Source organism: Triturus cristatus, chromosome 4_2, assembly GCF_964204655.1.
Source record: "Triturus cristatus chromosome 4_2, aTriCri1.1, whole genome shotgun sequence".
Taxonomy (NCBI): domain Eukaryota; kingdom Metazoa; phylum Chordata; class Amphibia; order Caudata; family Salamandridae; genus Triturus; species Triturus cristatus.
In genome coordinates, this window is record NC_140586.1 from 735,299,859 (window position 1) to 735,326,730 (window position 26,872).

General features: G+C 45.2%; 1 protein-coding gene across 1 annotated transcript in view; it reads left to right on the forward strand.

Annotated features, from left to right (window-relative positions):
- The window catches only part of NRDC (nardilysin convertase), a 1,316,087-nt gene that overhangs the window by 428,098 nt on the left and 861,117 nt on the right, over nucleotides 1-26,872 (forward strand). The window lies entirely within an intron of this gene.

Genomic DNA, 26,872 nt, shown 5'->3' on the forward strand with positions numbered 1-26,872 from the left:
AATAGAAAGGCAAGCAACAGTGAAGATGGAAGAATCACATGGCTTACAAAATGGACGCCACAACCAAGATGGCTTCAGCTCATACTAACAGCAATTATTTTCGATTTCCACAAGCGCGCATGCGCTGCTCTGCGAGACATGCTGTATCTCCTCTAGGGGCATTGATAACGACCCTAGCTTCCAATTGGTCTGCTTTTAGAAATTCTCTACCTGGCAGTGGCTAATTTTCAAGTTTTTCCCCCCTTTCGGGGGGTGGTTCCCATGCCAGAAGACTGGCCTTGTTACGTGTATTATTGCTCTTCTGTTTTATTTCATCACGTTTCATTGCACTTCCTTTTATGTTTCTTTGTTCTGAACAGCTCTTCTTACTCGTTCTTGCGCTTCCATTCATCAGTGCAGCACCTCAATTCATCTTTAACCTTGGTGGCCGCTTGAGGAGGCCCTGTGCTCGTAGGTTACATTTTAGTTATAATCATTGCACGACCGCCCCAGCTTCATCTCTAAGTATGGCAGCCACATGAATTTCTTTTGTCCAAGTCACTTTTTTCTCCTTCCCCACCCGCTCATTCACCATCACAGAGTGCGAGTACTGTAAAGGACATAGTGTTGGGGTAATTATTTCCAAGAACCTTAGGTTGTGTGACTCTAAAGACCGATTGGGAAATGCATTCTATCTACATTTGGGTGTGTCTAACTGTTTGAATTGTAAAATCACGTAATGGTCGTCTTGTGGCACAATTGTTGCTGAAAACGTGGACAGCAGTAGGCAACCAAGTAGTCTACCAACCTAGCTTTCTAACAAGACATGATATACAGTCTCAAACAAAGGCAGCTGTGGCTCTGTCTGTCTGATTGTCAGCCGCCACACAAACCGCTAGATCTGTGACCCTAAATTTAGAACTGAAATTGTTGTGTACCGTAAATATTAATGTGCCTTATTTTCTCTGAAAGGCGTTTTAGAGATCCCCAGCCGGTTTACACTTGTTCACATCAAATTAAAATTAAATCAATTCAGAAAATTAGAGTAGTGTTTTTCACTGCATGACTTAGGCTTAGTTTCCGTTCAATACAGTCCTCATGCTGCTCAGGCAATGTAGGATTTGTATAATGTAACAGCCAGCCAATGCGTCCTTAAGAAAGGCACTCGTAGTGCCTATCTATGTGCGCTTTAAGAAGTGCTGTTGATGCTGCTGCTGTGTGTTGAACCGCAACAAACGCAATTTAATCGAGAATGTGATGGAAACACCAATCATGATTTGATATTTTTTAAAAAAGGGTGCAGAGAATCCATTACATAAGCAATGTTGTGCTGCCACTTAAGCTTAACCTTTCACTCTGCTGGCTGTGGGCATTCATGGTTTCAGGTGAGATAAATGTCTCTCGGCTCATTGGGCATCCTTGTGTCCTGTGGATGACTGCAAGGGGGTGCATAGGTATGTGGTTTTACTATACATACTTGTGCTCCTCAGCTCACCTGATTCAAGAGAATGTTTACATTCTCTAATTGTTATGAAAGATTGGCTTAAGGTACAGGCAAAGTTTTGCTTTGGCTAAGGGGTTTGCGTCCCTTTACTACAAGTATGTGGCAAGCAGGCTGAAATATATTGCATGGATGTTTTACGTGCAATTTTCCACAACCTTGTTAACTTGGCTTTGGGTTTGAAATTGGCACTCGCACTCATAGCAAATCATAGCACTTCCCTACTTGGGGCTGAAGATGGCCCAAATGTTGACCTACTGCTATTCCAGACAAGAGCCACATTTGCTTACTTGATTTTTAATTATGATCTATTTTGTGAGCTTATCATCATCATTGGTATTAACAAAAATCATTCCTCTAGGGATGTCTTTACTGTGAACGAGTTGCATTTACAACTTTTTTGTTCTGAAAAGGAAAAGCATCAGCACAGCACCACCTCCACATCAGTGCAACACCACCAGCAATTCAACACCAACACAGCACCACAACAGCATCAGCGCAGCACCACCTCAGCCTCACCTCCGCACAAAACCAACTCCGCATCACTCTGCACCAGCTCAGCACCTCCTGGGCACCAACGCAGCACCATCGCCTTCGCATTACTCAGCACTGCCGCAACATCACTCAGCACCACTTCGCCACCACCACCTCAGCATCACTCAGCACCACTCGAGTATCATTCAGCATCACCACACCATCACCACCTTATTATCATTCAGCCTCACCCGGGCATCACCTACGCACCAGCACACCATCTCAGCATCACCTCATTCTGCCCTCAAAATCTGGCACCTGTTGATTCTCCCCTACTGTCCGTCCACTGCTCATGTTGTAATTCAGGTGCCTTCACCTCCTGGTGTTTATATCCTCCCCCTACAGCAAAAGAATATATAACAAATAATCATTAGGGCAGGCAGAAGTTGCCAGCATTGCAAGGACAGACAAACAAGAAGACATTCTATTTGTTAATTATTTTTTTTAAAGGGTTGTTCAGTTGTACATAATGTCTTCTTGGTTATATAGAAGATAACAAAAATGCTTATAACACTTTGTTAAAACTTTTCAATATGCTGCACAGCAGCCACACTGTTCTACAACATAGCTTAAAGACATTAGCAAAGCCAATAGCTCCCAAAGGCAAGACCTATTGGCTATGCCAATTCTTGTTTAATATTCTCCAGGCGACATACTGGATCCGAAAACTTTTCAGCAGTAGATCTGCGTGCCAGTAGGTGGCATTGCACTGAGGCCTTTCCGCTTCAGGAATAACATGCAGAGCCTATATAGGCCCCACTCCTGTGCGCAGACATTGGTTCCTTCCTTTCTTTCTACGCCATCAGATGTGGATCCAGAGCTCTCTCTTGTCTTTCAAACTCCTGTTATCTCTTAAAATTATAAAACTGTGTGCAAGAGAAATGTCATTCCCCAAAAAGAAGGGTTTTATATCTTGTAGGGACTGTTGCAAATGAATGTCTGTGACAGACCCTCATCATGTTTGCCTGGGGTCGAGTCACAACTCCCTAAGGTTTGCAGTGACTGTGCTTAGATGAACCTTAAGGCCATCCGAGACCGTGAGGCGAAAATCTACATTACCATGCACCGGTAGGCTCCGCAATTTGACTACTCCAATTTTAAAGTGCGATCCTGGTCCCATTCTTAAATTCAGAAGTCGCAGGAGTCATTACGGGGACAATCCTAGTCTCTAAGTCATTGGATAACTTAAGAAAAAACACAACATATCTAAGCGGGACTCTGCCTCTTCCTGATAGTCTCCTCTCTTCAGATGACGCAGGGGCGACGCCATACTTTTTTGATCTTGCTCCTAAAGTCAGTTGACATCTGACTCTATCCCGTAACTTGTACCGGTACAACCCGAGTTTCCAGGGCTGCCTGCCATCCAAAAGAGATTGAACAGTTCTGCAAGGCCATGCTCCGACTCTTCAGATTGTTACTTACTCCCTGTGGCGTGCCTTTGGTGCCATGTAGCCGAGAGGCCGTGGAGCCAAGAGGCCCTCCATCCGGAATACTGCAGATGGTTTCTCCCTTAGTGCCGATTGGATCCTCTGAGCCCACCACAAGGCCGCCTCATGCTCCAGGTCTGAATCCATGCTAGGTAATGGCAGTGCATCAGTGTCAGAAGCGGAGGTACCTCTCTAACTCAGAGTTTGCACTGGTTCGACCTCAATCAATGCTGTTCTCGGCCTCTGTCGAGGCACCGCTTCCTCCACCCCTGCCATCACAAGAGAGAACACATACTCTTCATTCCTTGTTTGGCACGGATTTGGACAACGATTATGACACAGGTGATGAGAATGGCCAGCTTTTCCATGAAGAGAATTGGTATGACGATTTAGAAAAGGCTAGTGGCCTTGATAGCTTCCATGAGTTGGGGTTCCTTTCATCCCCCTAATGGTGTCACTGAGGGGAGTGCTTCTTATCTCATGGTGATATTGGAGGGGGGTGGAGAGGAGGTGCAAAAGTCTTAAACTCCAGCTCCCCACCTTGGAGATTCAGACCGTTGTTCTTACTATAGTCGTTCAGCCTGGGCAAATATCCACTGAGTGCCTCTTTCCTTTTAACAAGCATGGGCCAAACCTAGCTCTGTTTTCCTCTCCCCAGTGAACCACTAGATTCCATAATGCCACTGACCTGCCACGGGAAAGTGGCATTTTTTTTTTTTTTTTTATATCTCAGCACCGGTCCCAGAAATCTTGGTGGTGGTGGCTGCTTTAAAAAAACACATAAAAAAACGACCCCCAAATTGTTCCTTATTATTTCCCCCTCCCAGACAGAGATTTGGGATACGGGTCTTCTCATCCATCAGCTTGGTGCTTTGATCGGTAAATGCCTGCTGGTGCTTTATTCCCATGCTCTTTGGGATCTGGTGGCTCAAGTACTCCCTGTTGTTCCTGAAGATATCCGACCTGCCCATCTCTCCATTTTGCACAGGAAGTGGAAGTCTTTTTGGCCAACAGTGCTATTAAGAAGGTGCCTGCATGTGGTAGTCATTCCTGCTTCTTCCTACTGCCCAAGAAGGACACTGGCCATTGTCCCATTTTAGACCTGCACCTTCTCAACACATCAGGAAAGACAAATTCGGAATGCTCACAGTGGCCCAGGTCTTGTCTACTCTTGACCCTGGAGACTGGATTGTGGTGTTCAACCTAAAGGAGGCCTATTACCGTATAACGGTACTGTAGCCCCACCGGTGGTGCCTGCGGTTCATGTTGGGACAGGAGCATTTTTAGTTTGCTGTGCTTTCCTTTGGTCTCACCAGAGCCCCTAGGGTGTTCACAAAAAATATGGCAGTGGTGGCAGCATATTTTTGGGGGTCTGGGATCTCAGTCTTTCTCTACCTCAACAACTGGCTGTTGGGACGGGCTTGCCCAGGCAGTCAACCACCTCTAGACCATGGCAAACCTCCTAACATCTTTGTGGTTCACTATCAACGTGCTGAAGTCATCCCTGACTCCTTCTTAGATGCTTCCCTTCTTTGGAGAAATTCTGTGCAAATTTTGGTTTTCACCGCTCAATTCACGGCGGTCCCCTCCTGGCATACGGGGGTCGCTAACTGTGTACTGAAAAGGGCAACAGCCCAGTCAGTTCATCTGTAGTTTCCTCACACCTCGCAACGGGGGTCCTCTCCACAGTACTGTCAACTGGACCTTGTTTCCTCCAATGCTCTCCTCTTCCTCACAGGGCACTCTGGTCTTGTCACGTTGGCAGGCCCTTTTGCTCCAGGGCCAGTGGTCTTAGTTTCCGTAGGTGATGTCATGTCCCCTCACGCAGCAGAGAGACTATCAGGCCTTGGCTCCCAGTACTTGCAGAACACCAAATGTGATTTTTTAAAGTTTTATGTTGGGGTTCCACGTCTTTTGAAGTGCCCACTCTTGTGTTCCCTCTTCCACTTCAAAAGCAGTCTGTCACAACAAGAGAGACTCTGAAGTTGATAGTCCCCCAACACAGGCCATGGGAGTGACTAGAATTCACACCTGGCTTTCAGACAAAGTGATAGGTGCATCATAAGATTAGTCCAGGGCTCTCCACCCTACTCTTGAGGATTCCATTATCAGCCCCATCTCCTTGCTGAGATGTGCACCTACCATGTGACCTCTCACTGAATCAAAGAGCACCCTTTGAAGTGTAGCAACCAGCTTACAGAAACGCAACAACTCCCAAATATTTCTGGGGGATTACTCTACCTCCCCATTTCTTCACCATGGTGGCCTGAGTCTTCCAAAATGGAACCCAGAGTAAAATCCACCATGCAGTGCCCCATTTTCAGGCACACTTACACCCTGTGTGTGTATGCAGCATACACACACTGCACAAGACTGTATCCTCCAGGTACTGAAGCGCTGATAGGCACACATATGTTCAGGAAAACACTTACCATGCACGCACTGTGCAGTACTGTATTCTTCATGTATTGTGACACTCTCAGGCATGCATACAACCAGCACATACATTTGACATGCAAGCACTGCCTAGCATTGTGGCCCTTTGTATATTGTACCATTCACAAACATAAACACACCCATCATATGCATCCATCATGCACGCACTTCACAGCATTCATTTTTTATATATTGAACCTTTCTCAGGCACACTCTCCTAGCACATACATTGAGCATTTGTGCACTGTGTAGTCGTGCACGATCCTGGTACTGTACCCTTCTCAGCAGACCTACACCAACGGCAGAAACGCCACTCATGCCCTGCACAGCACTACAGAGCAACATGATGTAGGCCAAAGAGTGAGTTAAACACATATCAGTGGAACTATGAAATGAGTGAGCCTGTAGGCCTCACTCCAGTGACACAGGTTTGAAAGGACCTATCACTACACGATCAGCTGCAACCAGCTTAACTCCTGGTGAAGGCCTATCATGACTAGGAGGGTCGCACTTTGGGTCCCCTCTCGGTCCTATAAGACCGCAATCCGTGACACAGGCCTATGTCATGGAGCACACACATGATCCGTGTTTGCCTATGACAACAAAAATCCGATTTAGGGATCCAGACATTAGTACAGTTGGCAACTCAGGGCGGGGTTGCACATTCATTACCGTGCAAAGGAGTTTTCAATCCCAAAATGCAGATTCCTCAACTTTTGAATTCTGAGGCGCCAAACTGGATGTGGAATTGTTTTCATGCAGCAGACCCTGCGTGCTGCAGATGGTCCTATCAGGCTGTGTAGCTGTTCCGTCCTGCCACACATGCCACCATACGCGCTTATGTCAATTAATTTTGTTTGCTCCCATCAGTGTGGATTCAGCATTGTGCAAGAAATATGTCTAAAGCAGATTTTGGTCATGGATTCACATAACGTTTGTCTTTGGTTTTATTGCATGACTTGGTCATCTGCCAACTGCTCGCTTCTGCAATGTACAGCTTTGCTTTTCCTGACTGCCTTCAGATGCATAATACAAGGCTCTTCATCAGTCCTGTTCGATGTCTACGGGTCATTCAAAGTTCGAACAAAGTTGAAGGGGAAGCAGTGTTGTAAATACAAAAAGTCAAAGCAGGATTCCACTCCTTCCCGCTGCTCCCACTCCAGGGAGATTTTTCATGGTCATCATTCTAAAAACCTGATTCTGCCATGCCATGTTATTCCGAAGTTGCAGCCAATGAGTCCCAAATTCCCCTGCCCATTGATCTTTCTGCAGTAGTTTGAGGCCTTTAAGTAAGCACTGCTGCATCTATTCTGGATGGTGCTGGTTTGCTGTTGTGCACCTCCTTGTCCTACGAAATCAGCGGACTTTCCAGTCTGTCTTCTGGCCCTTCTCCGAATGGGGTCCTGCCAACTGACCCTACTTAGCCTGTGCATTGCGGATAGCCGCCTTCCACACCTTTACTGCCAGCCAATTTTTCCGGTAGGTTTGCTGCCAGCCTTCGCTGTGGAGAATTTGGTCCTAACTCTAGACCTACTCTATTGTTGTGTCATTTGTTCTATACAGGGCCTATTGTAGTTTTCTCTGTTAGCCTCATTGTGCACGACACTGGCCACATTAGCTTTGCACACGTTACTACATAGTCATGTTTGCTTCTGTGCCACATTATATTTTCACGCAGAACCTGCAGTTGTTTTCTCGTTCTGTTCTCTCCTGGGATTTAGTCTGAACAGCGGACAAGGTCAAAAAACAGTGTTCCTTGTTATTTTGTTCTGGTCAGGCACTCGTACCTTGACAAAACACACAAATGGCGAGAGAGAGGCGAGAGAAAGATATATATATATATATATATATTCATCTGTGTATGCTAAGGTACGGTGTCCGCTGCTAAACCCATAGATCTTTGTTTAATCAGTTTGCTTCTAAATAAGGGGAAGGGGAGTTAGGCTATATAATATGACAGGGCTTTTTATAATAAACTGTTTATTGACAATGTTGGGAATTCTTGCTAGGCAGTTATCTAATCATATTATGGGGTAGTGCATGTACAGCCGAAAGTTCTCCTGTGGTTAATCCTGTTTTCCGTGCTCCTGGGTATCACTCTCCCAACTGGAGTGTGTATTTGAATCAATTAAATTACATCCCCATAAACGTGGGGTATGTCCCCTGGGCACAGATTTGAATCGCACAATATGAGATTTTGTTACGTTCAATAAAGTTTCAAACACTTGTTCTGTGGTAGTTTCTTCATTTATTTTTTATTGTAGTTTTCTTTTCATGGGGAAATTGAACTTCATCTCCCATAATGCATCAATTATACACCATTATTTGTATGACTTTAAATATCCACTGCATTTCGGTATTATAGGCCTTCATCGGGGGATTATCTGAAATAAATGACAAAGGGTGCTGCTCAATATATAAGAACCACGGGTTTATAGGAAAAAATATACACATGATTGATGCAAGGTCAACAATGTGTGTGTTATCAGTGCGCGGTAAAAATGTGGTGAACTGAGAGGTTAATTTACACGGTTTTAAAAAGGTGGCGTGTGTGTGGTTTTAATAGAGGATACTAGTGATCGCGGCTTTTTAAGGTGCTCAAATAAGGTGCTGTATAACTGTGCTGGTAAAGTGCGTGTAAAAGAACGTGATTCAAAAGCGTTTAACGTCGGTGGATATTGACGTGGTGTGCTTCTATTAAGAATTCATGAAAATCGGTGCAGTTATGCAAAATCCGTGTTTGGCGCCCAAATTGCATTTCAATAGTTTAGAAGACGATGGTGACTCCCTGCGTAATTAACTATCAGTGCTCCGGTAAATCAAAGTGACAGGTTTGTATTACGCGCTGCATTAGTACTTACTCGTCGAGTCGGGTGTATGTGAGTTGAGCTCCTGGTGTGTTTTGCGCGAGCATAAACAAATGGAAGTTGCTTTGTGTGTTTAAAAGGGGGTGTGACGACGTTAGTGCTATAAACAGAAATAGGACTAATGCGAGGGTCATCGATGGCGATAAAGGATTTCACAGTATAATGTGGTAAGTTATGTCTTCTCAAATACATCGTAGTTGTAAATTAATCAAGTTCAAAAATCAATGAAATTTGGCGAAAAATCAATTAAATTTAGTTGTTATCAAGTATCAAGAACGGTTGAAATAAAGTGTTAAAAAAAAATGGTTACTCGCAATCCAAATAAAGATGGATTCTCAATTAAATTTATATCAGAAGGTAACAATACGATTAAGTCAATCAGAGATAACATTGGTGTTCCATGCGATCGTTCATCCTATGAGGTTTCATAGAGTTCAGTGTGCATATCCAATGGTTTTCACGGTGCAATAGAAAATGATGGTTATTTTTTTCCTTCATTTCTGGTTATGATCTCTAGAACACAGTATTTAAGCTGACTGATGTTATGTCCAGCCTCTATAAAATGACTTGCTACTGTCAATTTTAGGTTTTCCGTTCTTATATTACTTTTGTGTTCGTTAATGCGAGTCTTAACTTTTCTCTCGGTTTGTCCCACATAAATTTTCCCGCAGGGGCATTTTAACAAGTATACTACGTTTGATTTATCACATGTGGCTGTCACTTTTAGCTTAATCTTGTCCTTTCATAGAATGTGTTATGTAAGGGCTGGTGATATTATTGCAGTTGTTACAGTTCCAACAAGCTACAGTTCCTTTGTGTATGGTATTGCTCTGTTTAATAGAATTATTGATGATCTCGCCCACATTTTTTGCCCTGTTGTAGGCGAAAATTGGTTCCTGTTCAAAGATATGATTAAAGTCTGGTTCCAACTTTAGTATTGACCAATGCTTTCTGATGATCCTTTTGAAAGTTCTGCCCATGGTAGAGTATTTAGAAACCACGGTCGTGCGGTTTTGAGTAATCTTTTTTTTGGGGTAATAGTAATGCTTCTCTGTTTATGGTTTTACATCAGTTTGTTTGCTTGATTTAATGTGTGTTCTGGGTAGCCTCTTGCCTTGAATCGCTGTAGCATATCGTTTATAAGTATTGTTCTTGTTTCTGGATTCAACATAATTCTTTTCACTCTAAATAACGGAGTGTAAGGCATGTGGTTTTTTAAGGATGATTGGTGGAAGCTTCCATAAAAGAGGGTATTGTTTCTGGCCGTTTCTTTTCTATATAGGTCGGTTTCAAACCCTTGAGTGGTTGTGGTTATTTTCACATCTAGAACAATCTATTAAGTACTAATGCAGCGCTTAATACAACCCTGTCACTTTGATTTACCGGAGCACTGATAATTAATTACGCAGGAAGTCACCGTCGTCTTCTAAACTATTAAAATGCTATTTGGGCGCCAAACACGGATTTGTAATAACGGCACCGATTTTCATGATTTCTTAATAGAAGCATAACCCGTCAATATCCACTGACGTGAAACTCTTTTTAATCACGTTCTTTTACACGCACTTTACCAGCACAGTTATACAGCACTTTATTTGACCACCTTAAAAAGCCGCGATCACTTGTAACCTCTATTAAAACCACACACATGCCGCCTTTTTAAACCCGTGTAAATTAACCTCCCAGTTCACCACATGTTTACCGCGCACTAATGACACTCCGTGTTGACCTCGCATCAATCATGTGTATATTTTTTCCTATAAACCCGTGGTCCTTGTATATTGAGCAGCACCCTTTGTCATTTATTTCAGATATTCCCCAGATGAAGGCCTAAATGCATTGGGATAGTTAAAGTCATACAAATAATGGTGTATAATTGATGCATTATTGTAGATGAAGTTTAATTTCCCCATGAAAAGAAAACTACAATAAAAAAACAAATGAAACTACCACAGAACAAGTGTTTGAAACTTTATTGAACCTGACAAAATCTTATATTGTGAGATTCGAATCTGTGCCCAATGGGACATACTCCACGTTTATGGGGATGCAATTTAATTAGTTTTCTAATCCTGGCACGTATACTGCTTTTCAGAGCACCATAGTTTAAATAAACATTTCAAACTTCCTCGTGTCTCTTTCATTTCTTATTGTGGGCGAGTAGGAGTGTGTGATCGAAAGGGAGTGTCCTGTCACCAAGATCCCTGAGAGGATCGGAGTGTTGTGTTCTGGGGTGTCAATTCACGTGCTCCACTGGTTATGAGTAGGAGGGCAGGTGAGACACTATAGCTAGTCAGACTCTGGCTCGTGGTACTGAGGTGGGATGATGACTCAGTCCCTAACTGCTGATGTTCTATGATTCCAAGCATAGTTCTGTTCCTGAGCAGAATCCCTGCAACATGGCGCCGCCAACGTTTTGTCTGGTACTTATGTGAACCCTTAATAGCGTTTGTTCAATGCCCTTGCACCGTTTTGCCGCAACATCCATGGTGTTGAGGACTTATTCTCCACAGTGTTTAGGGATCACCTACTTCTGTTTGCTTTTCAAGCTTGAAAATTAAAAGGTTTATACCTGCTTTTGTGGTGCCTTTTTGAATTCTTTGCTTATAGATTATGGCTGTAGCCATTGCGGCTAATTGCCGCCCTGCAACTACTCCACACTTACAGGCACATGGATCCTTAATGCAGGATCTCCTATAGTTTTTGTGATTGAAGCGGAAGCATCATACCTCTTTCACCTTTTTTTATTCCTGTGTCACTTAATGATAATATGTTTCATTCTTGTACTGCTGCTGTTGCACCGAACACTTATTGTCCGTATGCACTTCTTGAAATTCCTCTCAAGGTCCGGGAATACCAGACTTGGTTTAACAATGCCCTTCCCCATGTCCACGGCATTGTTTGTATGGGCCTCTTAGTTTGATAGGGCCACCTGACCTACTCTTGCCAGCTTTATACATTACCCGAATGTGGTTGCTCTAAATTTGGCTGAAACACTTCTGTTATATAACCAGGATGTTCTTATACAGTTTGTTTGCCGAGCCTTTCTGGCGGGTCTGGCTCGGGCTGGTGCACCTGCTCAGGCACACCAAGCTCTGGGACTTGTTTTCAGTCCAGTGATTGGGAATTCAGTAATGGGCAAATACCCACCTAATCGTGAGGACATTCCATTTTGGATTACCCAAAAAATTGATAAACTTTATGCTATGTTTCCCCTTACGGGTCCAGAGGAAAAACTTAGAATTTTAATCATGTGTTAGCCTAATGAGCTGGTTCCCCCTTTAGCTCACTGCAACACCTGGGGGACGGTGTTTGCCACAGCGTATACTCTCTGTTATGCCACTTCCTTGATGGGCTGCCTTCCGAACGTCCTCAAACAAATACAGAATGAACATGGGTCAGGTCCGGCCCTACATTTGGGGATGAAACTGGTTGGCAATTTTCCGGTTGTTTCCGAAAGGTTTCTTTCCTTGCCAGCGACCTGCCGCAGTGGCAATTGCAGACCGTGAGCACAAGTTGCATATTATAATTTCACAGGTGTATATGGCTTTAGGGCGCAATAGTTTAGGGACCAGACCTTCAGTCTCCACCCTTTTTAAACCAGCTAACTAGCTTCTGTCAAAGAAGCTCATCCTGTCCTTGAATTTCCAAACAAACCATGAGATAAATCTAAACAACAACCTCAACAAAAGGGTAGACCTCCTGGCGGTACACCACCCCTGTAAAACTCTGAACGACGATACTCTAAAATTCAACCTCTTGATCGCTTCCAGGTTCCCTTTACCCATTCTCCTCATTCTTTTCAGGACTCGTCTGATCAACAGTACGACAGAGGAGGGCGACTTGATCATAGATAAGGAGACTAACATGCAACCAAAACACACACAAAGTACTTTTTATGTGAAAATACAGAAGGAGTATCAACCACCACCTTACAAGCCCCCTTTTTCAAAAAAGAAATTTGCAGCCTTAACAGCTAAATATGCCACAGTTGGTGAGAACCCTTCTCCTGGACAGGAGTTGGGCTGTGACTCTTCACGACAGTGCCGCAGAAGTCACCATGGTGATCAAGATACTCCCATCAGCTTCTGGAGGCGAGAGCAGCTGATCCTTTTGTCATGGTAGAAACTGTGGACATCCGCGTTGCACCCCCTGATAGACTGTTACTTAGACATTCAGTTTGAGGGTGATGTTAAACGCACCATTAAAGCTATCTTTTGGGACAATTTAAAAACTTTTAATGATATTCTTTTAGCAGAGGTAGATTTGCCACCTCCTTTTATTCTTGCTTGTCCCCAAGGTGAGGATATAGTCCCCCTTCCATTTTCACTTCTCGTGCCTGACACACTTAAACAGACTTGTGTTTGTGAATGGATCCTTGCTTTGGGTCCTGCTTTATATTGCAGTCAAGCTGGGTTGGGATAAAGATTCTCCTTTCCATGTTATTCCTATACGGTCCACTTCAACACCCCAACCTCCATATCCTATCAAACGTGAAGCCCAAGCAACTGTTAAAGACATTCTTACTCAATTGGAATGCCAAGGAGTAATTAAACCGTGTGTTTCACATATGAATAGTCCTCTTTTTCCGGTTTCCAAACCCGAACAGTATTATCGTAATTGTTTTAGACTATTGACATTTGAATAGTCACACTCGCACTTTCGCTGTCTAAAATATACACAGCACAGCTCTGATTAAGAATATTGTTTGTAAAAAATGTAAAATTGCACTTCAAATTGTTTTTTCAGTCACAATTTGGCTCTAGAGAGGCATGATTGGTCCTCGTTTACTGCCCTTGGTTCTCAGCAACGATACACCTGTTTGCCTATGGGGTATAAGAATAGCCTCGGGGTTTTGGCAGCTCGAATTGTCTATTCACCATTAAATTGACCCTGATGCTTTGTCCTATGACAGATGATAAATTAAATCCTCATTAGCTAGAGTGGACCCCATAATTTTGCAATTTGCAGAACTTCGCTCCAAGTTAAATTTTTCAAAATCTCACATTGCTTTTGGTTATGAATTAGTCAATGAGGGTAAAAGTTTGGCAACTCACGTTTTAGAAAAATGTGTGCAGTTGCAGTTCCTGAATACGCTCACAAAGCTACAATCTTTGCTTGGCTTTAAAATTTTGAAAGAACTTACATTCCAGACTATGCTCAACGTATTAAACTGGTATATGCTTTGATATACCCAGATTTTTCGGTGTCCTGCTAGATGCCTGAACACACTGATATTCTCATAATTATACAATCTGATTGACTTGATACGCGACATTTACACACACGCTTAAATTCAATGAATTTGGCCATCCGGATTTTTCATGGTTCTCTTGGATTTACGTATGTTACATTTAATGAAGGAGATACAGTTCTGTAGGAAAGTAGGATCTGCTTTTGTGGTTACCCCAACTTTTTGCTTGGTATGATGCTGTTTCAGACTAGTCTGGCCGGGATCATGCTAACCAGAACCCCACCCTCTGTGCCTTCTCCTCTAAACTGGACATGCGGAGTACCTCGGTACCCTCCAGATTGGCTGCTGGTGTACCCTAGTATATGGTGACCCGGCACCTAGGGCATAGGTAGACCAGGATTCTCCCATTGGCTGAAGAATGTATTATGTCACCAATGAGAGGCTACTCAAATTATGACTATAGGCCTGCCATTGTAGCCTGTGTAAGCTGTTGCTAGCACCTCTTACTACAGACATAAGGATTACTGAGGTCACTACACCTAAAACCTATAAGTCACCCCTCAGACGGGCCTTTCAATCCTGAAGGCAGGGTGCTCGGTTCGAAGTGTGAGGGTGCCCCTGCATGAGCGGGGCACCCCTACAACCTTTGGAGTCCATTCTGCCAGGTTGTAAGTGAATCAGCCATTAAAACATATAAAGTGGCCATGCGTCATTACGATGATGACCATCTCTAACATGACTGTAACAAACCCTGTCATATTTGGTATCAAACATGTTAGAATCATACCCCCGCACCGTAAACAGTGTGGAGGTATGATTCCATGCACTGTAAAGCTCCTCCGGGAGACCCTTAGTGCTCCCGGTATCAGTCTTCCAGAACCGGTCAGCATGCTAGGGCTGCTGCCAAACAGAGACATGCTTCAGCCCTCCTGCTACTGAGCCAAGCTCGAGCAAAGGAAGGCAGAACAATAGGTATCCTGTCATTGGGACAGGTTCCTCTGGGTTTGACCACAGCGCTCGGCTGATGCTCGAACAGTTATTAAAGATTTGCAAGTCTTTGTTGGTACTTATGCTTGTCGTGCATTCCACTCAGACCAAGGTACAGCTTTCGCCTCTAAGTCATATCATTATTCAATCAAGTCCATGGGTATGTAAGTGCATTCTTCTTCTTTGTATAGGCCTGAGGGCAATTCTGATGTGGAGAGAATGAACCGTGACTTAAAGCAATCCTTAACGGCTGGAGTAGTAGGTACAGGGCATGATTGGTAATATTGTCTCCGTGTGGTTCAACGGGCACTTAACAATGTCTCTAAAAGATCTCTGGGTTGACGAACCCCTACGAAATGCTCTTTGACATCAAGATGTTTGTTCCAGACTTTGGTGGTCCTGACGTTGTGGCAGCAGCCGCAACCTTTGAGGCAGGTAACCACTGTACTGTCTTGCAGGATCTACAAAAATGCAGTGATGACCTAGCTTGCAAGCATTTGCCTGTGCCTCAGTACTTGAGTCCAGACAGTTAAATTCCTGTATCCGGTTGGTGTCCCAAAGTTGGAGAACTTGTCGGTGGAAAAAGTGGCCCTAAAGAAGGAATTCAGTCCAATGTAACGTGCTCCTGTTCCAGTCATTGGTATCCAAGGTTCAAAAACTGTAATTATGCCACTACTTCCAGGACATGAAGAAAATCGCTTTGTTTCCATTGAACATGTCAAGTACCACCATATGGCTGATACGTCCTAGTATTCCCAGAAGTGGCCCCACACAAGACTTTTATTTTGCAGCCCGTGAGCACCAATGTTGCTGCTTCACCCCGACTGCCGGATGAGGGTGGGGGAGTCTTGCTTTCTGTTGATTTGGTTCCTGTTTCTACTTCTACAATGGATGTCGTTGTAGGAGAGTAGGGTCTGCTTTCTATGTTCACCCCCACTTTTTGCTTTTGCTTTACTGGTTTTCGACTTAGATGTGGCTGTGGGCCTGCTAATCAGACCCACAGCCCTGGTGTTCTCTCTCTAAATTGATACTATGTACTTTAGGTGCATAACCCATTGGGATAGGATCACCTTATTGGCCCCTGTACAGTGTACCTTAGGTACCCAGGGCATAGGTGTATCCTAGGCCTACCAGGGGCTGCAGCATGTTTTATGCCACCCCTGGCCTGGCCTTCCATTATGACACAACTGGCTGATCACTCAGCTGGGGCAAGGTCGTGTAATCACCCCTTGCTTAGGTGTAGTATTCCTATAACTATCTTATATATAGACACATGTGTACCTATCAGCCACTCCTATGGTAGGCCTTAACAATCCTGGAGGCAGAGTGCTTGGTAACATGTGAGATGGTGCTCTAGCATGAGCTGAGCCTGTCTGCAGCTTTCGGAACCATGTCCTTATAGCTGTTCTATGATATAGCCTACCATATACTCTTAAAGTACCTTATAATCTTAAACGGTTATGGTAACTATGGCTTGGCTTTATCAAAACATGTTGTGTAAGGTGTCTGACACTTTGGAATAATACCCCCATCCCATTTCTGGGGATGAGGATATTATCCCTCCCTTCTAGAGGGAAAAGACATGTTGAAACCTACTTACCCGGTTAAAGTTAACCAGAGCCCCAGCATCCCAAAATGGATGCTGCTGCCATGACGCAAGTCTGACCTCCTGCTGCTGGGAGTGATCCCGGCACGGGAGGCTTGGACACTAGGTTTCCTGGCTTGGGAGGTGCGAGCACCACCCCAGACAGGCCTTAGTGTATTGGGGCAGGGAGGGATGAATGAAACGAGACACTGCCTGGGGCACACAAGGTGTCCTATGCATAGTCCAGTTCAAACCGGTGCTGGGGCACACCAGCCCCAGTCCTGGCGCGAAACTGGACAAAGGCAAGGGGGTGTAACCACCCCCCTCCCAGGTCCCACCCATAAGGTTTGACCTAGCAGGCAACCCAGCCCCCCAGATTAGTATAAGAGTGGTAGCTGGGCCCCAGGAGATTAGATTATCCTGAACCTGCAACTTGAACAGAAACTCTGGACCTTCGACATTCGACGAAATAAGAAGACTGAAGAATCTCCTTTGTGGCCAAGGAGTTGCTACCCTGTGCAAACAGGCACCATCAAGAGACTTACCCTTTGCTTTGCTGAAGTTCTACGAGGGACCGACTGCAGAGCCCGACCAGAGCCTTGACTTCCAGACTTCTCCGACCCTGATCCACATCCACAGCCGAGCTGAGATCGGTGGAGGCGACGAGAGACGTGGGACCGGCTACCTGGGAAAAGTGGCGAGTATCTTCCAGCGCAGCTTCTGAGGTACCCTCGAAGTTGTGCACCGGGGATTGAGAAGCCCCAACCCCAAGCACCATCTGCACCGAAGATCAGCCCCCCACACTCCACGAGTCCTGCGTGGGGCCCTTCTGCATTTTCCTGCTTGCCGCGTCTGTCCGGTTGCTTGCCCGTTGGCTAGCGGCCTTTGCGACGACACACCTTCGACTCTTCACTGCTGGTTTGGCTCCTCCAGACTGGCTCCCGCTCCTCTGCAAAAGAGAAGCACCCCAGACCTTCCTGGTCTGCACCAGAAGCAAGTCCTCCATTCCTCGTGGGTTCCACTTGCCAAGGCTTGGTGAGTCCTAGTTCGACTTCGACGCCGCCGACAGCAAGAGCCTTCGTGGGACAGCTTGCCTCCTGGTCCTGGTCGTCCTCGACGTCTCCTGGTACCCGTGGCTGCTGCGACACGCTTCACCTCTTCACCTGCAATCTTCACGACATCGCCTGGTTCCTTCCTGGTTCCACGTGGTCACTGGCTAGTGACCCAGACTCTGTCCCTTCTGCTTGCAGGTATCCTCTCTTCTTGATCCCAGCCTTGGGATCCACCGGACACTCTTCACTGACTGCCTGTCAGCAACTTTCCTTCAGGCATCCATAGAAGTCGACGACGAAACCCGACGCAAGTTCACACCTATGCACCTGTGGGCTAGGTAACTTGGGTACTTCGGTGTCCACAAGGGTATTGACTATCCTAGGGTCTAGTTTCCGAGTCTCGACTTTCTAGCTATACCAGAAGTGTCCTAAAACTGCTTATTTCTAACTGCTAGTGATTCTATCGACTTTTACGCATTACGCGTGAGTGTTTCCACTCTGCACCTGAATCCCGTGGGCCTCCCACTTCCTAACTGTTGGTAGTGTAGTGTAGCCCCAGCGATTCCCTAGGCCTATTCTATTTCCGTGACAGTGGTCCTTATACCACTTCTTTAGTATATGGTTTGCGTGGCCCCTAGGGCCTAACTGTATTACTTACCTGTGTGACTTAATGTATGCTTGAATAAGACTGTGTTGTACTTACCTCGAATCTCATAAAGAGTGCTGAGCGTTTGACTAGAATAAATACACTTTATTTTATATATATATCTGTTGTGGTGTCCTTTCATTTGGTATTCAAGGGATTATATATGGTATCACAGCTGGCTTCACATGCCATTCAGAGTTTAGCCTAAGACTGCTCTTGTCCATGCTACCACTAGGATAGCTGGTCTATATGGTTGACTTTACAACCAATCACCATAAGGGTTGTTTGGACTGATATAAGGTGTACACTAGAACTAGTGACATCATACATCAGACCAACTTCTCACATTGGTGGCAGCGGTGGGATCTGAGCTTGCTGTTGTAATACCATTGTAATCTTGAGATACTAAATTGAAAGATCACACAGATATTGTTTAGGTACATATAACATAGATTATAATACTTAAGTCCTACTGGACTTAGTTGTTGTAGGTTGAAGGGACTAACACACCCTGACTACAACTACTAGAGAGGTTTAGTAGAAACAACTAGTGTAGGTAGGTGCACACACCACACCCTCACTAGATCATGTCTCTGGGAGGAGATCAAGTAGATGCTCTCTCAGGAGGGGCAGGTCTGAAGAAGACCCCCTCTAGATATGATACCCTAACTTTTCAGGAGATGAGACAATTGTGTACCTCCAGAAAGTTAAAACAGGGTGCAAACCCTACCCTCCTTCAGCTAGTGCAGATCCTAGAGGAATATGATGCCCTTAGGGCCTCACAGGGTGGTACCCTAGGTACAGGGGAGGGTCTACCCGCTACAGATGAGTCAGATGGGACTTCAGATGAAGAGGTAGACAGCCAGGGCCAAGTAGGAAGACTTAGCCAGGCTAACCTAAGCTTACATGGGAGTTTGCATGGGATCCCCCCATACAGACCCCCAAGTGGGCTTAACCAGAGAAGCAGGAGAGACAGATCCCCTTCAAGGGAATCCATCCACTCCCATGTCTCTAGCATCTCTAATGCCTCTTCTCACAGGGGAATGACTTCCCCCCAGAGAAAAGAGCATGAAGCCAGAATGAGGGAAGCTAATCTAAGGATTGAGAGGGAAGAACTTGCCCTTGCCAAGGAGAAGCTTGCTCTGGCTAGAGAGCAAAAGTTAAGTGGGTTAGAACCCACTGGTGGCAGCAATATCCCTAAGGATAGGGACAGGCACTATGATAATAGAAACCTGAGCAAGATTGTCCCTCCCTACAAGTGTGGGGATGACATCCACAAATGGATAACTGCTTTGGAGAGGGCTTGCAAAGTACAGCAGGTACCCCAAAGTCAGTGGGCAGCTATCTTGTGGCTCTCCTTCTCTGAGAAAGGTAGAGACAAGCTCCTCACAGTTAGTGATGAGGATGCAGACAATTACACTGTCCTGAAGAGTGCTCTAATTGATGGGTTTGGCCTAACCACTGAACAATACAGGTTGTTGTTCAGGGATACCCAGAAGACACAGACTCAGGACTGGACTGACTTTGTAGATTGTGCCACTAAGGCTCTGGAAGGCTGGCTAGTGGGAAGTAAGGTTAACCCCTTCCATGCCCATGACGGAACGGTTCCGTCATGAGCATTGGTTGCGCTGTGCTCATGACGGAACCGTTCCGTCATGGCCCCGCCCGCGCTCGAACCCTTCAGCACCGCGGGGGAATTCCCGCCGCGCTGAAGGGGTTAAGGACTATACAGGATTGTATAATTTGATCATGAGAGAACAAATCCTTAACAACTGTCAAAACCAGCTACTGCATCAACACCTGATTGATTCTGATCTGACTTCTCCCCAAGAATTGGGAAAGAAGGCATATAGATGGGTCAGGACTAGAGTTAAGCAGAAAAACCAGAACCAGGGCGGTGATCAGAAAAAGGCAGACCAGAAGGGTAATGATCAGAAACAAAAAGACCAGAAGTCTTCACCAGGCCCCCAAAAGGCTCAGGGGGAGGGTGGTCCCAAAAAGGATAAAAAGAAAGATGGCCAAAAGAAACCATGGTACAACTATTGTAAGTCCAACTCACATTGGTTTAGTGAGTGCACCAAAAAGGATAAGCCCCCAGCCACCATTGCCCCTAAGGCAACTGTACCCCCTAGTTCAGCTGTAAGTGGTGGTTCCCAGCAAAAGGGTGTAGTAGGGTTAACCCTGGGAACTGATGAGGATTCTGGCCTAGTCAGGATACCTACTCAGGCTGTTCTGATCTGTGATGGGGACATAGCTTTGTCCTCTAATGTAGGCCCCAGTAACCTGGGCAAGTACAGACAGACTCCTTTTATCAATGAAAGAATGGCTCAGGCCTACAGGGACACTGGGGCTAGTGTCACAATGGTGACACCTGCCTTTGTGGACCCTGGACAGATCATACTAGATGAGAACTACCTAGTGACCAACGATAGCAATGCCACTACCTCCCATAGTGTGGCTATTGTTAACTTCTCCTGGGGAGGGGTAACTGGCCTCAAGAAAGTTGTTGTTAGTTCAGACCTTCCTGTGGAGTGTTTACTGGGCAATGATCTTGAAACTTCAGTTTGGTCTGAAGTGGAGTATAGGACCCATGCAAAAATGCTAGGGATAGATGCACATGTCCTTGCTGTGACCAGGTCACAGGCCAAAAAGTGCACCACTGAACAAGTGCTGGATCCTGGAACTATGGACCAGTCACAAACCAAGAGAAAGAGCAGTAGGGTAAAGGCTGTGCCTTCCCCCCTGCCTCAGGCACTGGATCAGCCCTCACAGGAGGATGATTCTGAGAGCCCTGAAGGAACTGTCCTGGAAGAACTTGAACCTGATCAGGTTGAGTTTCTTGGGACAGGGGGACCTTCAAGGGCAGATCTGAGGCAGGCTCAATTAGACTGCCCCTCTCTTGAACCCCTCAGACAGCAGGCTGCTGCTGAGGCTACAGGGAATGCTCAAGGTACCCATAGAGTGTATTGGGATGAAGGGCTACTGTATTCAGAGGCTAGAGACCCCAAGCCTGGTGCATCCAGGAGGTTGGTCATACCACTGAAGTTCAGAGGCTTCCTTCTTACCTTGGCCCATGATATTCCCCTTGCAGGACACTTAGGCCAGAACAAGACTTGGGACAGGCTTGTCCCTCACTTTTAGTGGCCCCATATGTCAGAAGATACCAAGGAGTTTTGTCGCTCCTGTGTCACCTGCCAAGCCAGTGGCAAATCAGGTGGCACCACAAAGGCCCCCCTCATACCACTACCTGTGGTGGGGGTCCCCTTTGAAAGAGTGGGCATAGATATTGTAGGACCAATGGACCCACAAACAGCATCTGGGCACAGATTCATACTGGTGATAGTGGACCATGCCACCAGGTATCCAGAAGCTATTCCCCTGAGGACCACAACAGCTCCTGTTGCGGCAAGAGCCCTACTTGGAGTATTCTCCAGAGTGGGCTTTCCAAAGGAGGTCATTTCTGACAGAGGTGCCAACTTCATGTCAGGATATTTGACTGCAATGTGGAAGGAGTGTGGTGTGAACTACAAGTTCACCACACCCTATCACCCACAGTGTAATGGGCTTGTTGAGAGATTCAACAAGACCCTAAAGGGAATGATAAAGTTTACACCAATCTGCTGTTGGATACTCCTTCTGAGTTGCATTTTTTCAAATCCTACTGCTGAATTGCAGCCACCTCTTTTCTATTTGAATTCCTCACTGTACTCTATGGATCAGACAGTTCTTCAGTATTTTTGGTTCTGCATACACCTTCAGTGCAGATTTGTGTTTTTAATTCTTGGTTTAAAATCGCTTATCTAGTTCCTCCTTAGATATACATTTGGCTCATCCTTTCTTTGGTTCTCTTATTCATGTGGATTGGATTTGTGACTGTCTTTTTTTTTTCTTCTGATCATAACATAACATTTGTATTTGTAAAGCGCACGTTCACCCAGAGGTCTCTTGGAGCTGAATAATAGATGTCCATTGTTACCCAACTCAATGGTACTCATTTAATCGACCTCAGATGGATGAAAGGCTGAGTGGACCCGCCGGGATTTGAACCTGTGACCATGAGGTCGAACCCAGGCCCCTGCATGAATGTATTAGTCCACTGAGCCACCAGACCCGGCACCCTTCCCCCCCTGATCAACGGCCATTACATCCCAGAGCATTCTGCTATAGAACTAGTCGACGAGGTGCTGGCTCCCCATTCCTCCTCCCACAAAATGAAACAAAACTTGTCCCTTTTCAGCATTTCTGCTGGTCCTGTGACAGGTGGGATTGTATGGGATAAAGTTCCATTTGATATATATGGTCCTACGGAGACCTCTGCAGATTCCTCATGTGTTAAAAGTTTCGATGGGTAATGTAATAGTACCCGGGTTGACGATTTGGATGTTGATACTAGAGTTCAATGCTTTGTAAATTGCAATATTATACTGTGTTTGATTTGGAAGATTTAGATCTTAATTCCACAAACTACACTGAGATGTTTTGATATCATTATGGACATCATTTTTTGCATAGAGTAAGTGAGCAACAACCCCATTTTAATTGCACAAGGTAGGAGCATTGTCCAACTCCACCACAAGGAAGTTCGCAAACACAAACAAATGCACATTTCACAAATTGTAACCTTGTAGACCCAACATCATACTATTTTAAATTGAGTCGTACTCTGTTGAAAAAGTATATACGTAGTCAGACTAAGCTGATATATGCGGTTTCATTTGTCGAACAACTGGCCCTTAAGAGTTATTATTATTGGAAGGACAGTATTGATCTGAAATCCATTTTGGGTACAAAACCCTGCCTGGCAAGTTCAGGGTACAGAAACTCTAATTTCAAGCCTGTTTGAGTCCCACGCTAATTATTTTTCAAAATGAAACAGTCCAACAGACTACTTGTCTGATAATGGCTAAAATGTAAGGATTAAATCCCCCTATGATTCCTTCTATTGCCCTTATTGATAATTGGCAATTTCATGCTTAATAATCAAAACTGTTGTGGTATGCGGGCGGGAGTCCTGTATATTGTGTCCATTTCCCAGTTAGTCACTTGTTGCAACAATATCCTGTTTCCTCCTCCACACGGAATGGTAGATAGCTCATGGTGGCCTTCCATTCCAACTTTGAAGGCAGATTTCAACAAGATTTCAACAAGCTAAGCAGATTCAAAGCATTATTATGTCAATAAGAAGTGGCTCTTACATCTGCTCATGAGACCTTCGAATTGCAGGTGGCCAGAACTACTATTGAAATACAGTCATTGTTGAATACAAATCTTCCTCTGCATTTTGGGGGCTTGATTCATCAAATATTTAATTCTTCTGATACCATGGGTGTAGCCCACTTTTTTGAGCTTGTAGGCTCTGGCTTTGTCACTTCTTTTCAAACTATCTTTGGATTAATGCCAGCTTTTATACACTCTATTTTTCCCCAGCGTGTTCGGTTGGATTCTAGTCCTGCTGTTCCTCATGTGCGAGATTCTCATCCTACTATTGCTGTTCCGTAATGGATGCTTCTTCAGCGGCCGATCCGGACCTGGCATCGCTCCAGCATTGCAGTGAGCGTATGCTACAGATCTTCAGCATGATTTTGTTACAGGCGTTGGATGTGGATTGGTGTCCAACATTCTGCCGTGCTTACATCACCTGCGTGCAATCTGTTTTTCACTGCATCTGGTGCCCCTTTCAATGGGCACTAGATATATGCCTGCTCCACAGATATCAGCTGCCTTGGATCTCAAACTGCTGATGATTCCCTTAGTGGCCCATTATCAGTACTGTTCCTTGTGTTTGCGACCTCCGAGTTTAGAGCAAATGGCCTGCGTCGACTCAGAGATTGCTGAAGAAAGGTTTGTTGAAACAGGTTGCCCGGTGATGGCATCTGCGAGGATCATGTCTGTTTGTTGGAACTTATTAAATGTGCCGCAGACTTAGCTGTCTATGTGGATGCAGACCTCGTCACAGCTTTCTTAGCTTCTACCATGGCTGCATCCATACTGGATACCTCTGACATTCATTGATTGGATATTTTTGTTTTCAAATGGTCATTTATTGGCCTGTGAAAGCTTTGATATATAGTTCAAATCTTTGAGTTTGCTTGCTCTTGATTTCTGTTATTCCCTCATGTACTATCTTCCTGGCCAGGGGGGTGGAGTTCATGTGTCACATACAGGGCCTATTGTAGTTTTCTATATTAGCCTCACTGTGCAAGAAACCGTCCGCATTAGCTTTGCACACGATACTACATAATAGTTTTCTTCCGTGCTACTGTATATTTTAACACAGAACCTGCAGCTGTTTTCTTGTTCTGTTCTTTCCTGAGATTTAGACTGAACAGCAAACTAGGTCAGGCAACAATGCCCCTTGGTAGTTTGTTCTGGTCAGGCGCTCGCACCTCGACACAACACAGCAATGCAGCTGTTTATGAAAATGTGAACCTTGTCATATTGGTGAGCACAGCAATGTAACCCACAGAGAGAGATGGATATTTCCTGAGAGAAGATCACAGCTGTATCTGAGATGTAGAACGTTCATCTGTGTATGCTATGGTGCGGGGTTCGCTGCTACACCCAGAGATCTTTGCTGTAGGTATAATCAGTTTGCTTCCGTTAAAAGGGAGAAGGGGTGGGGCTATAGTGTCTTATAATATGACAGGGCTTTTCATAATACACGCTTAATGCTGATGGTATTCTTGCTAGGCAGTTTTCTAATTGTGGCACGTATACTGCATTGCAGATCTGAAAGAGAGAGTTAGTTGTAGATTACTTACCTTTAGAATTTCCCCAGGTGTTAGTCTGGATCCAGAGATGTTTCTTTAGCAGTACTCTTGCGCGTAAGTACTGTTGGTGCCATGTGGTACTGCAACAAACAGGGCGGGTGGGGTCGTGGACCATTTGTCAGTAGGCTCTTTGCCTCTGGACATGTCTGGGACATCAGGGCATGACCCTGGTGGTTCAACACCTGGTGCGTTCTCTGAATGCAAGGGCGGATCAGCTCAGCAGTCGGTACTTGATTGATCATGAATGGCATCTTCATTCAGAGGTGGCGCAAGGTCTCTTTCAGTTGTGGAGTGAGCCTTGGTTAGATCTGTTTGCCACCGAAGAGAATGTGCAATGTCATCAGTATTGCCCATTGGAGTTTCCATGGTGGATTCACTCTGTGACACCTTTTGTTGCAAATGGAACTGCGGCCTCCTGTACGCCCTTCTGCCTGTACCACGTCTGCCCCGACGGCTCAAGAAGATCAAGTTAGCCTTGTGGTTCTGGACTGGGCATGAAGAGTCTGGCACCCCTAGCTTCTAAGCATGGCCATAGATCCTTGGATCAGACTGCCCCTTCTGGCGGATCTTCTTTCGCAGCCGCAGAGTACAGTTCTCCACCTGAATCGGTCCAGTCTCCACCTCCTTGCGTGGAGATTGAGCGGCGACAGTTGACAGCTTTCGACCTTCTACCTGAAGTCTTTAATGTCATCTTGGCAGCCTGGTGTTCCTTGACTAAATTGGTATATGCCTGTAGATGGAACACATTTGAGGCATGGTGCACAGCAAAGACTGTGGATCCCCTTTCTGCCCCTCTTTCAGAGGTCTTTTTGTATATACTTTCTTTAGCCCAGCAGGGCCCTGCTCTGGGCATTCTCAAAGGTTATCTTGCAGCTATCTCTGCTTTTATTCGGCTGTCAGATCAGCCATCTTTGTTCGTCTCTTATTGTTAATAGGTTCTTTAATGGCATTGCTCATCTTTTTCCTCCATTTCCTTTCATGATGCCTCAGTGGGTCTTGAATCTTGCTATCACATACCTTATGTGTGCTCCCTTCGAGCCTCTTCATAACTGTCCTCTCATGCTCCTCACTCTAAAAACTGCCTTCCTTGTGACCATCACCTCTGCTTGCAGGGTGAGTGAGCTTCAAGCTCTGTCTTCGAAGCCCCCTTTTCTTCTCTGTGCATCCGGACAAAGTAGTGCCTAGAATGAGGCCCTCGTCTCTTCCTAAAGTAGTTACACCCTTTCATGTAGGACAATCTATCACTTTGCCCACCATTTTCTCACCTCCGCACCCTTCCAAGGAGGAGGAGAGACTCCACCGTCTGGATGCTAAATGTGCGCTGTCATTTTACCTTGACCGTACCAAAGACTTCTGGGTCGATGATCAACTCTTTATTGGGTATGTGGGTGCTCTCGATGGGTTGTTCTTTGTATAAAAATCTGCAATGCTTTAGCTAAGACGGATCCTCCGGTGGGGTTGGGTGCTTATTCCACTAGGGCTACTACAGCACCACTGCATTGGCACGCGGAGTCCCACTCATTGATATCTGCCAGGAGACTAGAGGGGGCGGCTTATTAATTGCCTATAAACATGGTTTAATTATCACTGTTTTGGAAAGTGTAATGCACAGTCATATAGAAATATGTATTTTTAAGATCATTGGCCTCTCCAATGGCTCCTGGAGAGGGGCATTAATTTACCGATCCCCAGGTATAAAAGGAGACTTTTCAGATCAGCTATTGGAAATTATCGCGCCTTATATTTTAGCTTCAGATAATTTTCTCCTGATTGGAGATTTTAACCACCATGCAGAAATGCTATCTAATTCTGATACCGACAAATTAATCTCTAATATGAGCACTCTTGGCCTTGCTCAGTTGGTAGTACGCCCCACACATTGCGCAGGCCACAC